Raw genomic sequence first — 16383 nt, forward strand, 5'->3', positions numbered from 1 at the left:
TCCTCTGTAAAACATGGTGGAGGCAACGTGATGGCATGGGCATGCATGACTTTCAATGGCACTGGGTCACTTGTGTTTATTGATGACATAACAGCAGACAAGAGTAGCCGGATGAATTCTGAAGTGTACCGGGATATACTTTCAGCCCAGATTCAGCCAAATGCCGCAAAGTTGATCGGACAGCGCTTCATAGTACAGATGGACAATGACCCCAAGCATACAGCCAAAGCTACCCATGAGTTCATGAGTGCAAAAAAAGTGGAACATTCTGCAATGGCCAAGTCAATCACCAGATCTTAACCCAATTGAGCATGCATTTCACTTGCTCAAATCCAGACTTAAGACGGAAAGACCCACAAACAAGCAAGACCCGAAGGCTGCGGCTGTAAAGGCCTGGCAAAGCATTAAGAAGGAGGAAACCCAGCGTTTGGTGATGTCCATGGTTTCCAGACTTAAGGCAGTGATTGCCTCCAAAGGATTCGCAACAAAATATTGAAAATAAAAATATTTTTTTTGGGTTTGGTTTATTTGTCCAATTACTTTTGACCTCCTAAAATGTGGAGTGTTTGTAAAGAAATGTGTACAATTCCTACAATTTCTATCAGATATTTTTGTTCAAACCTTCAAATTAAACGTTACAATCTGCACTTGAATTCTGTATTAGAGGTTTCATTTCAAATCCAATGTGGGGGCATGCAGAGCCCAACTCGCGAAAATTGTGTCACTGTCCAAATATTTCTGGACCTAACTGTACATATGGCACATACATACATATATACATACATACATACACAGATAAATACATATATAGATAGATGATGGATGATAGATAGATAGATAGATAGATAGATAGATAGATAGATAGATAGATAGATAGATAGATAATGTTATAGATATAATTTGATATCATGGATCAAAAATTAAAAATTCCATTCTATTGTATGGGTGGCAGTGCAAGAAGCTGAAGTATACAGTGATAAGACTACGCATTTCGGCGTTGTCTGCACGCCTTCATCATGGTCTAACATCACTACTTTTTGCACTACTAGACAAAATACAGAAGAATTTGACTCATTCATCAACCTATATGTGTTAATACTATGTCAATTTAATTATATAGAGTACTTTCTCATAGCATATATGTATACAACACTCAATGGCAACAATCAGGCAATGATATTGATATTATGTGCAAATTGATTGGGATAAGTATAAAATGCGTATAGGATTATCATCTTTCTTCTCCCGAATCCAAGTAATACTTATGAATTTAGTGAAATCCCAGATTTTTTCCTTGTCAGTATAGGGAAGAGGACTGGATCTTATCTGGTTTGGTCCACTATATTTTGAATAAACAATGGAGTAATGGAACCAGCTTATCCACTTGTTGTATCTCTATTTATATTTTTTAAGAAGTATAAGGGCAAGTAACCTTTGAGTATATGTTGTCTGCGGACTCAGAAAATTTAGTGCGCCTGTCTGGAAGTCAGACAGCGCTATATACTCTAATAAAATGGTGTGGACCCCTTCAAAGCACAAACTGCACATGCCCAAGACATGTAATGTTCTTTTTCAGTAGCACGGGCTTTGGAGTGGAATCTTGAGAAAGGTTCTTGTAACCAAAACATTGCATTGTGCCGCCCTGCGTCAGCAGCCGGACTGCTCGGATCCGGATCCGAGGTGGCTCTAGGGATCTTTGGACCTGGGGGTCGGGGTCGCGCGGCCACTCGGAATAAAGGGGGTATAGTTAAACAGGGTGCTATGTTTGAAGTTTGTGACGCCACCCGTGGTGTGTGGTAAGGTGGAGTACCACCGCTGCAGTAGTTGGGAGTACCCGGTGGTGATGGTGTGGGCAGCCAGGTGTTTAACCCCTCCACGGGTAGGGGGGATGCCCTGGGACTCGATGAAGGTGACGGGGAGGTGCCGTTGGGATGGTAAGGTTCGCTTGTGTACTCACACAGTCCAATAATGCTGAGACCGATAACTGGGGTAAACCAAAGTTCTTGACGCTGCTGCCGCTGGGAGGGAGCAAGCCTGGATCCCGTGCCCGTTGGTGTTGCCTGTTAGTCTGTGACCTTTACCTTGGCACCTAGTTACTGTGGTTGGTCCCTTGAGTATAAAACTGGTCGGGTCCCGCTCCCCAGTATATGGCTAACTGGGTGAGCTTGCTCTCAGGGTTCACGCTTGGGATTTTCTGAACCGTATAGTGGGAAACTCCTATCCCTTTCGTTGCGCTAGTACCCCGATTTTGGAGCGGGTGGAGAACGGATCTTGAACACTCCGTCCTCGTCGGGTAAATTGTCAGGACGCCTGAATCTTATTACTGACCTAGGGTTCACGTACCCCGTTGTGCCCTGACCCCTGCCCGGTGATGGCACAAGGCCGCCAGCTGTCCTCCTCAACAGTCTGTGCCCCTTGTCAGGATCCCCCGTGATCCTGACCTCTCTCACTTTCACCTCCAACACTACACTGCCTTGCTCCTGACACTCCTGACCTCCCCTTAACCAACCTCCCAAGTGGGTGACCCTATTCCACTCAGGCCATCCACTGGTGTGTCTGGTGGGTGTGGTGCAGAGTGTTCCTAGGATTTTGATTAGCTTGTTCTTGGCAACACCAAAGGTAAGGGACCTGTAACCAAGGAGGAGGTGGATATTGTACAGAAGGGCAGATTACGCAATACTCTGTGACGACCTGATAGGCCAGGGCGTCACACAATCACATCACATGGGCCAGTAAATGTCTATTTTTCAGCAATGTATGGAGTGCTTCTTCTTTTTATATATTATCTATCTATCTATCTATCTATCTATCTTTAGGTTTTTATTATTTGAAGGGCACATACTATAATCTTGGCCCCTGGGGTTTCCATCCACTCTTTCATTCTGCTGATCTTTTTCTCCTATTTGTAGATAGATAGAAAATAGATAAGAAAATCCAAAAGTTGCCTCTCGGTGAATGAAACAGCACTAATCTTAAATAAACTCTGGGAACAAGCATTTCAGTCCCCATGCCTGAAAGGCACCAGGAACAATAAAATACAAATTTCCATGTTTCCACAACTTTTCCTTCTTTGTGTTGCAATTTCACTGTTGAGGAGAGCATCTTAGAAATAATCAAATGAAAAAGCACTAACCCTAAATCAAGTATGGCTGCAATCTTTCTGGTCCATAGATCCCTGCACCCGAAACAGGGGCATAACAACCACGGTCGCAGAGATTGCGACTGTGACCGGGCCTGGCAGGATTAGGAGCCTGGTTCCCTCCCTGCAGAGATGCAGCTGGCTCCTCTCTGTGAGAGAGAAGCTGCGCTGTTCAGTGGCAGACAACGCGGCCGCTATGGGGCCCGTGAGTCAGGGGGGGCCTGGTACCATCAGCAGCACGGGGCCCACCTCACTCACGGGCCCTCGCCCATCATTGCATAAAGTAATGATGAAGGATAGAGCGGAGCACTCCACTCCGTCCTTAATCATTCTCCCCTTGTGCCTGTTCTTGACGTCTCAGTGCAGCAGACTGTTGTGCTGAGACATGCAGAACGCAGGAGGGAAGCCGATCTGACCGTAGCAGCAGGGAAATGAGGAGAGGTGAGGACTTGTTTATTTATTTTTTAAATCAGTGAGTACACGGTGGAAAGAGGTCTATGGGGGTGCATTAAACAATATGGGGACTGCATAATACAATATGAAGGACACCTTATACATGGACATGGACTATGGGGCTACATTATAAAACATGGAGGATTATGGGGATGCATTATAATACACGGAGGACTATTGGGCTGCATTATAATATATGAGGACTATGGGGCTGCATTATACTATATGGAGGCCTATGAGTGTGCATTAAACAGTGTGTGGGCTAATAATACAACATGAAGGACACCTTACACATGGAATATGGGGGTGCATTATAATACATGGAGGACTATGGGATGCATTATAATATATGAATGATTAGGGGGGTGCACAATAATATATGGAGGACTATGGGGGTGCAGTATAATATACAGAGAACTATGGGGTGCAGTATAATATATGGAAGAATCAGAATAAGGAGCCAGCACAAATTCTAAACTGTACTTATTAATAAATGGAGACTTTTGGCAAAATATTGCAATACTTTGAGCTACCCCGCCACTTCACGGCAATTCTCAAGGGGCAGTCCAACACTAATATTTTATTTATCTGAAGGGTGCCATGCGACCTCACACATTAAAAGCAGGACTATTTAAAACAGCACCTACCTGATGCTTTGCAATCCCGTACCTGTGACTGACATCACAGCTGTGGGCGGGACAGGCCCAGGCAAGTGCTGCTTGAATTAAATAGCCTGTGGACAGTGCTGATGGCTGTGTGTGAACAGTCACCACTTGCCAAAAATAAGACAGCTAGAATGACCAAAAAAGGGTGCACGGCTTGGTGGGGGCTAACCACCTGTCAATGAAAAAATCAGAATAAGGAGCCAGCACAAATTCTAAACTGTACTTATTAATAAATGGAGATTTTTGGCAAAATATTGCAATACTTTGAGCTACCCCGCCACTCCACGGCAAATCTCAAGGGGCAGTCCTACACTAATATTTTATTTATCTAAAGGGTGCCATGCGGCCTCACACATTAAAAGCAGGACTATTTAAAACAGCACCTACCTGATGCTTTGCAATCCCGTACCTGTGACTGACATCACAGCTGTGGGCGGGACAGGCCCAGGCAAGTATTGCAATATTTTGCCAAAAATCTCCATTTATTAATAAGTACAGTTTAGAATTTGTGCTGGCTCCTTATTCTGATTTTTTCATTGGCAAGTGGTTAGCCCCCACCAAGCCGTGCACCCTTTTTTGGTCATTCTAGCTGTCTGGTTTTTGGCAAGTGGTGACTGTTCACACACAGCCATCAGCCCTGTCCACAGGCTATTTAATTCAGGCAGCACTTGCCTGGGCCTGTCCCGCCCACAGCTGTGATGTCAGTCACAGGTACGGGATTGCAAAGCATCAGGTAGGTGCTGTTTTAAATAGTCCTGCTTTTAATGTGTGAGGCCGCATGGCACCCTTCAGATAAATAAAATATTAGTGTAGGACTGCCCCTTGAGATTTGCCGTGGAGTGGCGGGGTAGCTCAAAGTTTTGCAATATTTTGCCAAAAATGTCCATTTATTAATAAGTACAGTTTAGAATTTGTGCTGGCTCCTTATTCTGATAATATATGGAAGACTATGGCGTGAATTATAATACATGGAGGACTATGGGAGGTGCATTATAACAACTGGAGGGCTATCTTATACATCGATGACTATGGGAGGTGCATTACAATACATGAATGGTTATGTGGGATCCATTATACTATATGAAAGGCTTTATGGGGGCCGTTATATTATTTGGAGAGCTATAAATGAGGGTCAAAGATAAAAGCATGGGATGGGAAAGTTTTTTGCTGAAGGAAAGAGGCTCTTTTCCTCAGCAACCAGCTTTCCCATGCTCTGCTGTACATCTTTCCCTCAGCACCCAACTTTCCCATGCTCTGATATCATGGGAAAGCTGGGTTCTGAGGGAAAGTTGTATATCAGAGCATCAGGATGGTGCATGCCAAGGACAAGATGAATATCAGAACAGAAGAAAGCTGGGTGCTGATAGAGGGATTTCAGATCATGGGAAACATGGGTGCTGAGGGAATGAGCTAAGTGTCAGCGACACCATCCCATATCCTGAGTGTCAGCATAATTATCCCTTACCCTGAGTGTCGGCGTCATTATCCTGTACCCTGAGTGTCGATGTTCGGTTATGGGGGGGGGGGGAGCAGGTCCAAACTTTGCACCAGGGACCATCAAACTCTGGTTGCGCCACTAACTCCAAAGTATAAAATCCCAAAGTTAGCAGCACTGTCAGTAACTAAAGTTGAAACTTGGTGTTTTTTCCATGCCAAAGTGTAAAATGTTTTGGCTGTGATTCTGAGCCTTTCTCAAGTGGGAAAAGCTTGACTCAGAAACCAAGCCAAAATGTTGTACTCTTTGACATGGAAATAAGCACCAATTTTCACCTTTAGTGAAAATATTAATTGGGAAAGTGGAAAAAAGTGCTGTTTGTGTTAACTGTTGGATACCGGATAGCACAAGCATGTAAAAGCAAAATCCATTTAAACTGCTGTACTTGATCTCAACACTGTTCCTGATAAGCAAAAATTAATGTTCTTTAATTTATTTGCAAAAATAGTTATTTTTTACTCCAGAGTCAGTACTTTTGAATAAGGGTCAAGATCACCCCTAGTGGTAGTTATAGGTATCATGAAACATGTGATAGTTCTAGTGTAGTGATGAGCGAGTACTAAAAAGCTCGGGTGCTCGAAGCTCGGGCCGAGCCTCCCAAGATACTCGTGTACTCGGCCCGAGCAACGAGCCCAATGTTATCCTATGGGAGACCCGAGTATTTTTGTGAAATGACCTCCCGGCAGCATGGAGAAACCCTAAAAATGTCACAAAAGTCTCAGAAGAGTGCTCAAATGACATGGCAACAGCATGGGGAAGACCCCTTGAAGCATTTATCACTCAAAAGTCACAGCTGTGAACAATTTTGTCCGCGTTTTACGCCATTTTTACGGACTCACCAGAAAACCTTCCAAAATGACCCCAAAATGATTTTTCATGGCGGAAATGTTAAGGGCACATACCCAATAGTGAGATAGATCTGGTGTATGTTACTTTTTGAGATCAATACATGAAAGATTTTACGTGAAAACATTGTGTGGCACTCCGATGTCCCTGAGAAGAGACGTACATGAAGGCCTCTTGAGTCTAATGTGCCCATTTTGAGGAAGTGAGTCTTTGTAGTATTTTCCTTTGCCAGGGCAGTCCTAAATTGTGAGGTTCACCAATGCCCCTGCATACAGACGTGCATGAGGGCCTCAAAACATTAAGTGTCCATTGTCAGGAAGTGGGTGTATTATAGTATAGCCCTTAGGCAGGGCAGCCAAAAATTGGGAGGCTCCACATTGTCCCTGGGTAGAGACGTGCATGATGGCCTTTAAACCTGAAGTGCCCATTGTAAGGAAGTGGGTCTATTTCAGTATAGCCCTTTGCCAGGGCAGCCAAAAATTGGGAGGCTCCACATTGTCCCTGGGTAGAGACGTGCATGAGGGCCTCAAAACATTAAGTGTCCATTTTAAGGAAGTGGGTGTATTTCAGTATAGCCCTTAGGCAGGGCAGCCAAAAATTGGGAGGCTCCACATTGTCCCTGGATAGAGACGTGCATGATGGCCTTTAAACCTGAAGTGCCCATTGTAAGGAAGTGGGTCTATTTCAGTATAGCCCTTTGCCAGGGCAGCCAAAAATTGGGAGGCTCCACATTGTCCCTGGGTAGAGACGTGCATGAGGGCCTCAAAACATTAAGTGTCCATTTTAAGGAAGTGGGTGTATTTCAGTATAGCCCTTAGGCAGGGCAGCCAAAAATTGGGAGGCTCCACATTGTCCCTGGATAGAGACGTGCATGATGGCCTTTAAACCTGAAGTGCCCATTGTAAGGAAGTGGGTCTATTTCAGTATAGCCCTTTGCCAGGGCAGCCAAAAATTGGGAGGCTCCACATTGTCCCTGGGTAGAGACGTGCATGAGGGCCTCAAAACATTAAGTGTCCATTTTAAGGAAGTGGGTGTATTTCAGTATAGCCCTTAGGCAGGGCAGCCAAAAATTGGGAGGCTCCACATTGTCCCTGGGTAGAGACGTGCATGATGGCCTTTAAACCTGAAGTGCCCATTGTAAGGAAGTGGGTCTATTTCAGTATAGCCCTTTGCCAGGGCAGCCAAAAATTGGGAGGCTCCACATTGTCCCTGGGTAGAGACGTGCATGAGGGCCTCAAAACATTAAGTGTCCATTGTCAGGAAGTGGGTGTATTATAGTATAGCCCTTAGGCAGGGCAGCCAAAAATTGGGAGGCTCCACATTGTCCCTGGGTAGAGACGTGCATGATGGCCTTTAAACCTGAAGTGCCCATTGTAAGGAAGTGGGTCTATTTCAGTATAGCCCTTTGCCAGGGCAGCCAAAAATTGGGAGGCTCCACATTGTCCCTGGGTAGAGACGTGCATGAGGGCCTCAAAACATTAAGTGTCCATTTTAAGGAAGTGGGTGTATTTCAGTATAGCCCTTAGGCAGGGCAGCCAAAAATTGGGAGGCTACACGTTGTCCCTGGGTAGAGACGTGCATGAGGGCCTCAAAACATTGTTCCCATTGCAAAGGAGCGGGTCTCCTGTCGTTGTAATGTCCATTCTGCAAAGAATGGGCGAAAAAATTTACCACTGGGGGTATACCTGAAACAAAGACCTAACTATTGTAACGGTCATCATGATGGCGCATGAGGAGAAGGAGGAGCAGTCCAGCGATTATCCAAAGTCGAGAAGTGTACCCATGGGTGAGTGGAGGTACATGGCAAACTTTAAATTCCGCTCTCATTTGCTGGTGGTGTGGTGAAGTCTGGCCCAATCCAACCCTTGTTCATCTTTATCAGAGTCAGCCTGTCAGCATTTTCAGTTGACAGGCGGGTGCGTTTATCTGTAATGATTCCACCTGCGGCACTAAAAACACGCTCTGACAAAACGCTAGCAGCAGGGCAGGCCAGGACTTCCAAGGCGTAGAGAGCCAATTCATGCCACGTGTCCAGCTTGGATACCCAATAATTGTAAGGCACAGAGGAATGTCGGAGTACAGTTGTTCGATCTGCAAGGTACTCCTTCAGCATCTGGGCAAACTTAGGATTTCTTGTGGCACTACCCCGCACCTCAGGGGCTGTGGTACGTGAGGGGCTGAGAAAACTGTCCCACATCTTAAAGACTGTTCCCCTACCTCTGGCGGATTGGACTTGTGCCTCTCTCGGCTGTACGCCTCGGTTGTCCACTGATTCCTGACCTATGCCGCTAGCGTTTTGTGAGGGGAATGCTTTGCCTACTTCCGTGAGTATGGCCTTCCGAAACTGCTGCATTTTGGTTGACCTCTCATCCACGGGAATAAGAGACAAAAAGTTCTCCTTGTAGCGTGGGTCTAACAGTGTTACCAACCAGTAATGATTGTCGGCCAAGATGTTCTTAACGCGAGGGTCACGAGACAGGCAGCTTACCATAAAGTCAGCCATGTGCGCCAGACTCTTAACAGCCAGGACTTCAGTAGCCTGACCAACAAGATGACTGAACATGCTGTCCTCCTCCTCCTCCTCCTCCTCCTCCTCCTCATCTACCCTGTCCTCTGGCCAGCCACGCTGAATCGAGGATATGACTGGTGTGCATGTCATATCCTCAATTTGGCCGGAGAGTTGCTCCATGTCTTCATCCTCCTCCTCGTCATAGTCCTCCACTGCACGTTGTGATGAGACGAGGCTGGGCTGTGTGTTATCACCCACACCCACTACTGTTTCTTGCTGCAACTCATCGCGCTCCGCCTGCAATGCATCATGTTTGTTTTTCAAAAGGGACCGTTTTAGAAGGCAGAGTAGCGGTATGGTGACGCTAATAATGGCGTCATCACCACTCACCATCTTGGTGGAGTCCTCAAAGTTTTGGAGGATGGTACATAGGTCTGACATCCATCTCCACTCCTCAGGTGTTATGTGTGGAGTTTGACCCATTTCCCGACGGCTTAGGTGATGCAGGTACTCAACAACTGCCCTCTTCTGCTCACATATCCTGACCAACATGTGCAGAGTTGAATTCCAACGCGTGGGGACATCACACACCAGTCTGTGAGCCGGAAGATGCAAACGGCGCTGAAAGCCGGCAAGGCCGGCTGAAGCAGTAGGTGACTTTCGAAAATGTGCAGACAGGCGGCGAACTTTTACCAGCAGATCAGACAGCTCTGGGTATGACTTTATAAACCGCTGAACCACGAGGTTGAGCACATGGGCCACGCATGGAACATGTGTCAGCTGGCCTCGCCTCAAAGCCGCCACCAGGTTCCGGCCATTGTCACAAACGACCTTTCCTGGCTTTAGGTTCAGAGGTGTGAGCCAGTGATCTGCCTGCTGTTTCAGAGCTGTCCACAGCTCTTCTGCATTGTGGGGTTTGTCACCTATGCAGATTAGCTTCAGCACAGCCTGTTGCCGCTTCGCCGAGGCAGTGCTGCAGTGCTTCCAGCTTGTGACTGGTGTGGAGGGCACAGTGGATGAGGATGCGCAGGAGGAGGAGGAGGCTGAAGAGCATGACATTCCGGAGCTGTAGAGTGTGGGTGAAACACTGACTGAGGTAGGGCCTGCAAACCTTGGTGTGGGAAGGACGTGTTCCGTCCCTCGCTCAGACTGGGTCCCAGCTTCCACAATATTAACCCAGTGTGCCGTCAACGAGATGTAGCGGCCTTGCCCACAAGCACTTGTCCACGTGTCTGTGGTTAGGTGGACTTTGGGTGAAACAGCGTTGTTCAGGGCACGTGTGATGTTTTGTGACACGTGGTTATGCAACGCGGGGACGGCACACCGGGAGAAATAGTGGCGGCTGGGGACCGAGTAACGTGGGACAGCTGCCGCCATCAGGTCACGGAATGCTTCTGTCTCCACCAGCCTAAAAGGCAACATTTCCAGCGCAAGCAGTCGCGAAATGTTAGCATTTAGAACTGTGGCATGTGGGGTGTTGGCAGTGTATTTGCGCCTGCGTTCAAAGGTTTGCTGAATGGATAACTGAACGCTGCGCTGGGACAAGGACGTGCTTGATGATGGTGTTCTTTCTGCGTAGGCAACTGCAGGTGCAGGAGTGGAGGAGGCTTGTTCGCAGGCAGCATGGACAGAGGATTGGCTCGCATGCACAACCAGCGAAGACGTAGCAGTGACATCAGCAAGCACTGCTCCTCGACTCTGTTGTACTTCCCACAAAGTCGGGTGCTTGGCTGACATGTGCCTGATCATGCTGGTGGTGGTCAGGCTGCTAGTTTTGGTACCCCTGCTGATGCTGGCACGGCAGGTGTTGCAAATGGCCTTTTTTGAATCATCTGGATCCAACTTAAAAAACTGCCAGACTCGTGAAGACCTAACATTTGTACAGGCACCTTGTGTCGTCGTGTTGTTACGGGGAACGGTTGCCTGACTTCTGCCTGGGACCACCACCCTGCTTCTTACTGCCTGTTGTGATGCTACGCCTCCCTCCCCCTGTGCACTGCTGTCCTCGCTCTGCATATCCTCCTGCCAGGTTGGGTCAGTTACTGGATCATCCACCACGTCGTCTTCCTCTTCCGCACCCTGCTCCTCCTCCTGACTTGCTGACAATTGTGTCTCATCATCGTCCACCACTTGTTGAGACACGTTGCCAACTTCGTGAGAACGTGGCTGCTCAAATATTTGGCTATCTGTACAGACGATCTCCTCATGACCCACTTCAATATGAGCTGGCGAGAGGCCAGAATGTGTGAATGGAAACGTGAACAGCTCTTCCGAGTGTCCAAGTGTGGGATCATTAATGTCCGAGGAGGACGTGTACTCAGCCTGGTGGTAGGAAGGAGGATCAGGTTCAGAAATGTGCGGTGCAGTATCACGGCTACTGACACTTGACCGTGTGGAAGACAGAGTGTTTGTGGTGGTGCCAATCTGACTGGAAGCATTATCCGCTATCCAACTAACAACCTGTTGACACTGGTCTTGGTTCAAGAGCGGTGTACTGCTGCGGTCCCCAAGAATTTGGGACAGGACGTGCGAGCGACTAGATGTGGCCCTTTGTTGTGGCGAAATTAGAGCTTGCCCACGACCTCGGCCTCTGCCTGCACCACCATCACGTCCACTTCCTTGTTCCTTGCCAATGCCCTTGCGCATTTTGCAATGCTGTGCACTGCTGACGTGTATATTCACTACTTGTGCGTTATATCAAAGTTTCTGGAAATTGCACACCAGTGCACCTGTACGCTGCCACCAACAGGCACACACGTGCGGTTTTAAAAACCAAGCACGGACGCAATAATAACCTAACACAGGTTTTAGGAGCAAAAATTAAGAACTCTGACACTATCAGCCACTGCTGACTGACGTGTATTATACACTACACTTGTGCGTTATATAATAGTTTGGTAAACGCACACCAGTGCACCTGTACGCTGCCACCAACAGGCACACACGTGCGGTTTTAAAAACCAAGCACGGACGCAATAATAACCTAACACAGGTTTTAGGAGCAAAAATTAAGAACTCTGACACTATCAGCCACTGCTGACTGACGTGTATTATACACTACACTTGTGCGTTATATAATAGTTTGGTAAACGCACACCAGTGCACCTGTACGCTGCCACCAACAGGCACACACGTGCGGTTTTAAAAACCAAGCACGGACGCAATAATAACCTAACACAGGTTTTAGGAGCAAAAATTAAGAACTCTGACACTATCAGCCACTGCTGACTGACGTGTATTATACACTACACTTGTGCGTTATATAATAGTTTGGTAAACGCACACCAGTGCACCTGTACGCTGCCACCAACAGGCACACACGTGCGGTTTTAAAAACCAAGCACGGACGCAATAATAACCTAACACAGGTTTTAGGAGCAAAAATTAAGAACTCTGACACTATCAGCCACTGCTGACTGACGTGTATTATACACTACACTTGTGCGTTATATAATAGTTTGGTAAACGCACACCAGTGCACCTGTACGCTGCCACCAACAGGCACACACGTGCGGTTTTAAAAACCAAGCACGGACGCAATAATAACCTAACACAGGTTTTAGGAGCAAAAATTAAGAACTCTGACACTATCAGCCACTGCTGACTGACGTGTATTATACACTACACTTGTGCGTTATATAATAGTTTGGTAAACGCACACCAGTGCACCTGTACGCTGCCACCAACAGGCACACACGTGCGGTTTTAAAAACCAAGCACGGACGCAATAATAACCTAACACAGGTTTTAGCAGCAAAAATTAAGAACTCTGACACTATCAGCCACTGCTGACTGACGTGTATTATACACTACACTTGTGCGTTATATAATAGTTTGGTAAACGCACACCAGTGCACCTGTACGCTGCCACCAACAGGCACACACGTGCGGTTTTAAAAACCAAGCACGGACGCAATAATAACCTAACACAGGTTTTAGGAGCAAAAATTAAGAACTCTGACACTATCAGCCACTGCTGACTGACGTGTATTATACACTACACTTGTGCGTTATATAATAGTTTGGTAAACGCACACCAGTGCACCTGTACGCTGCCACCAACAGGCACACACGTGCGGTTTTAAAAACCAAGCACGGACGCAATAATAACCTACTAACAGGTTTTTTTGGGGAGCGACAATTACAGTACAGACAAGTCAGACACTATCTGGACTGTTTTACACTGTGTACACCAGCCCCAGATATGAAGGCTGGTATACGGTCACCACTACCCTGCCTGCCTGCCTGCCTGTATACTGCTACAATAGTCCTGACAAGGACTCTTTTGGTCACTAGCCTGTATTCAGACCTGGCTATACCCTGCCTGTATATAGCAACAATAGTCCTGAGAAGGACTCTGCTACTGTACTCCGACCTGGCTATACCCTGCCTGCCTGTATACAACTAGAATAGTCCTGAGAAGGACTTTTGGTCACACTGTTTGCAGCCCTGCAACTGAAAAAGCTATAAAGGGCCGCAAAGCTTTCCCTGAATCAGCGACACTCTCCCTACACTCACTGTCAGAATAGCTGTGAGCAGAGCACAGCGCGCCGGCCGATATAAAGGCTCGGTGACGCTGTGCAGGCCGGCCAATCACTGCAATTCCACAACTAACAGGGCTGTGGCATTGCAGTGGTCTGCCAGCCAATCCCTGCATGAGGGCTGGCTCTCAAAAGAGCGCCAACATGCAGAAATGAAGACCACGAGTAAAGCACGAGTATCGCGAGATTACTCGGTCCCCGCCGAGCAGCCCGAGTACAGTGATACTCGTGCGAGTACCGAGTAGTGACAAGCATGCTCGCTCATCACTATTCTAGTGTTAATGGTTGTCTGAGGAATGGTCTGCCATATAAATGCACTTCAGCACACATATCATAAAGATTTGCTGCTGGCAGTTCTTTTTGTAATTGTCGACCAATTATGTCGAAGATGTGCTCGATGGCAGGCAAGTCAGTCTGGAGGTGCTGCAAGTCATGGTAGCATGTGTAGGCTATGCAGGATGATGACAGTAGCATGGGCAACATTAATTCTGGTGTTGTGTTGAAAAATGACTCTTCAAACATGTCAGGGATGAATGTGTATGTATTTCTGCAGTTGTAGAGTTAAATTATGGGATCACCAAGTGAGACCTAATCAGGAGAGTAGGATTTCTTAGTGTTGATCTGTAACATGATCAGGAGCAGTAGTCATGGGCGTGGGCTTCATTTCTTCCCTTGCCCTGGTTTGCTACAGACAGGAGGGTTTGAGTGGGTGTGGAGGTGTTACCTGGTTGCAGCAGTACTTCTTGGTCACAGCTAGTTTCTCATCTTTTTGTTCACACTGGGTGGCTCCGCTTCCAGCGTTAATAAAGATGAGTCCATAACGGTTAAAAACTGCGAGTATACGTGTAAAACTTTTCAAACACTATTTCACTTTGCTTGCGACAGGTTTCACATTTCGGTTTCTCATAAGGCTTTAACATTGTAGTACAGACTGACTCTTCCATTATGGTTGTAGACAAGTTCACACCAGCTACCAAGGAGGATGGGGGTTTGGTGCTTTGCTGTCCCCTGGATATCCAACTACACTGGTCCATGTGACTCGCTGTGGCTAGACTAACCTACACGGTGATGCTACTATTTCAGGATCACTCCTCGAGTCGATTACCCCAGTGTCAGTAACCAGCAGTCAACGCTGAACCTGCCACTGTCCACACTGTTCGCAGTAGTCTTCTTTGATGAGGGGGGCACTCTCTGCTCCCTCAACTTTCCTCCAAGGAACTTTAAGCTACAATTCGGTCACGGTCACCCTTGCTTCTCTCTGCCTGTTACTTATGTCTTTTCGTCTTCTCCACACAATACTTTAAACCAATAATGGATAAAGGACTAGAGGTATTTGTTCATAACACCAAAACAAAAAAAACCCTCTAAAAACAATACATCTTTATTATATAGATAAAAACCCAAGAAAACATCCCAGGCAAAACCAAAAGTGGTGTGCAAATTCTACACAAGGATAAGTTTTGGACATTAAGCAGTAGGGGTGACAGTAGGTGATAGTCCATATAAGTCAGAGCATGGATAATCCACCAATCTTAGGGAGGCATGGGCCTTACCCTACACTTCTTTCCTGCCTGACAATGGAGATAATGTCACTCTAATTTTTCTGGCGCCCCCATTCCTCGGCGGCTGTCCCTGTTACTTCCTACTCGGCCACTAAATATATACCCTCCACCAAAAGCTCAATAAAGTGGAGGTGCAAATACATTCATGTAACACATTCACCAGTCGGAAATAAGTCAATCAACTTAGATATGTGTATACATTACAATGTCCCAAACTATCACAGGTCCAAGGACCCTATATATTATCAGATGTTTATAGGTAGAAACAATTGCTATTGCAAGGGGTTATTTAGCATTAATTACAGGCTCCCATAGAGTCCAGAGAGTCACACTATCAGGCAAATGTAATCTCTAAAATCAGTAACGCATATAGATACAGTGCCTTGCGAACGTTTTTGGCCCCCTTGAATTTTTCAACCTTTTCCCACATTTCAGGCTTCAAACATAAAGATAAAAAAAAAAATAATTTTATGGTGAAGAATCAACAACAAGTGGGACACAATTGTGAAGTTGAACAAAATGTATTGCTTATTTTAAACTTTTTTAAAAAATAATAAACTGAAAATTGGGCGTGCAATATTATTCGGCCCCTTTAAGTTAATACTTTGTAGCGCCACCTTTTGCTGTGATTACAGCTGCAAGTCGCTTGGGGTATGTCTCTATCAGTTTTTCACATCGAGAGACTGAAATTCTTGCCCATTCTTCCTTTGCAAACAGCTCAAGCTGAGTGAGGTTGGATGGAGAGCGTTTGTGAACAGCAGTTTTCAGCTCTGTCCACAGATTCTCGATTGGATTCAGGTCTGGACATTGACTTGGCCATTCTAACACCTGGATATGTTTATTTGTGAACCATTTCATTGTAGATTTTGCTTTATGTTTGGGATCATTGTCTTGTTGAAAGACAAATTTCTGTCCCAGTCTCAGGTCTTTTGCAGGTTTTCTTCAAGAATGTTCCTGTATTTGGCTCCCTCCATCTTCCGATCAATTTTAACCATCTTCCCTGTCCCTGCTGAAGAAAAGCAGACCCAAACCATGATGCTGTCACTACTATATTTGACAGTGGGGATGTTGTGTTTAGGGTGATGAGCTGTGTTGCTTTTATGCCAAACATATCGTTTGGCATTGTGCCCAAATAGTTCGATTTTGGTTTCATCTGACCAGGGCACCTTCTTC

The sequence above is a fragment of the Anomaloglossus baeobatrachus genome, chromosome 1 (assembly GCF_048569485.1).
Source record: "Anomaloglossus baeobatrachus isolate aAnoBae1 chromosome 1, aAnoBae1.hap1, whole genome shotgun sequence".
Lineage (NCBI taxonomy): Eukaryota > Metazoa > Chordata > Amphibia > Anura > Aromobatidae > Anomaloglossus > Anomaloglossus baeobatrachus.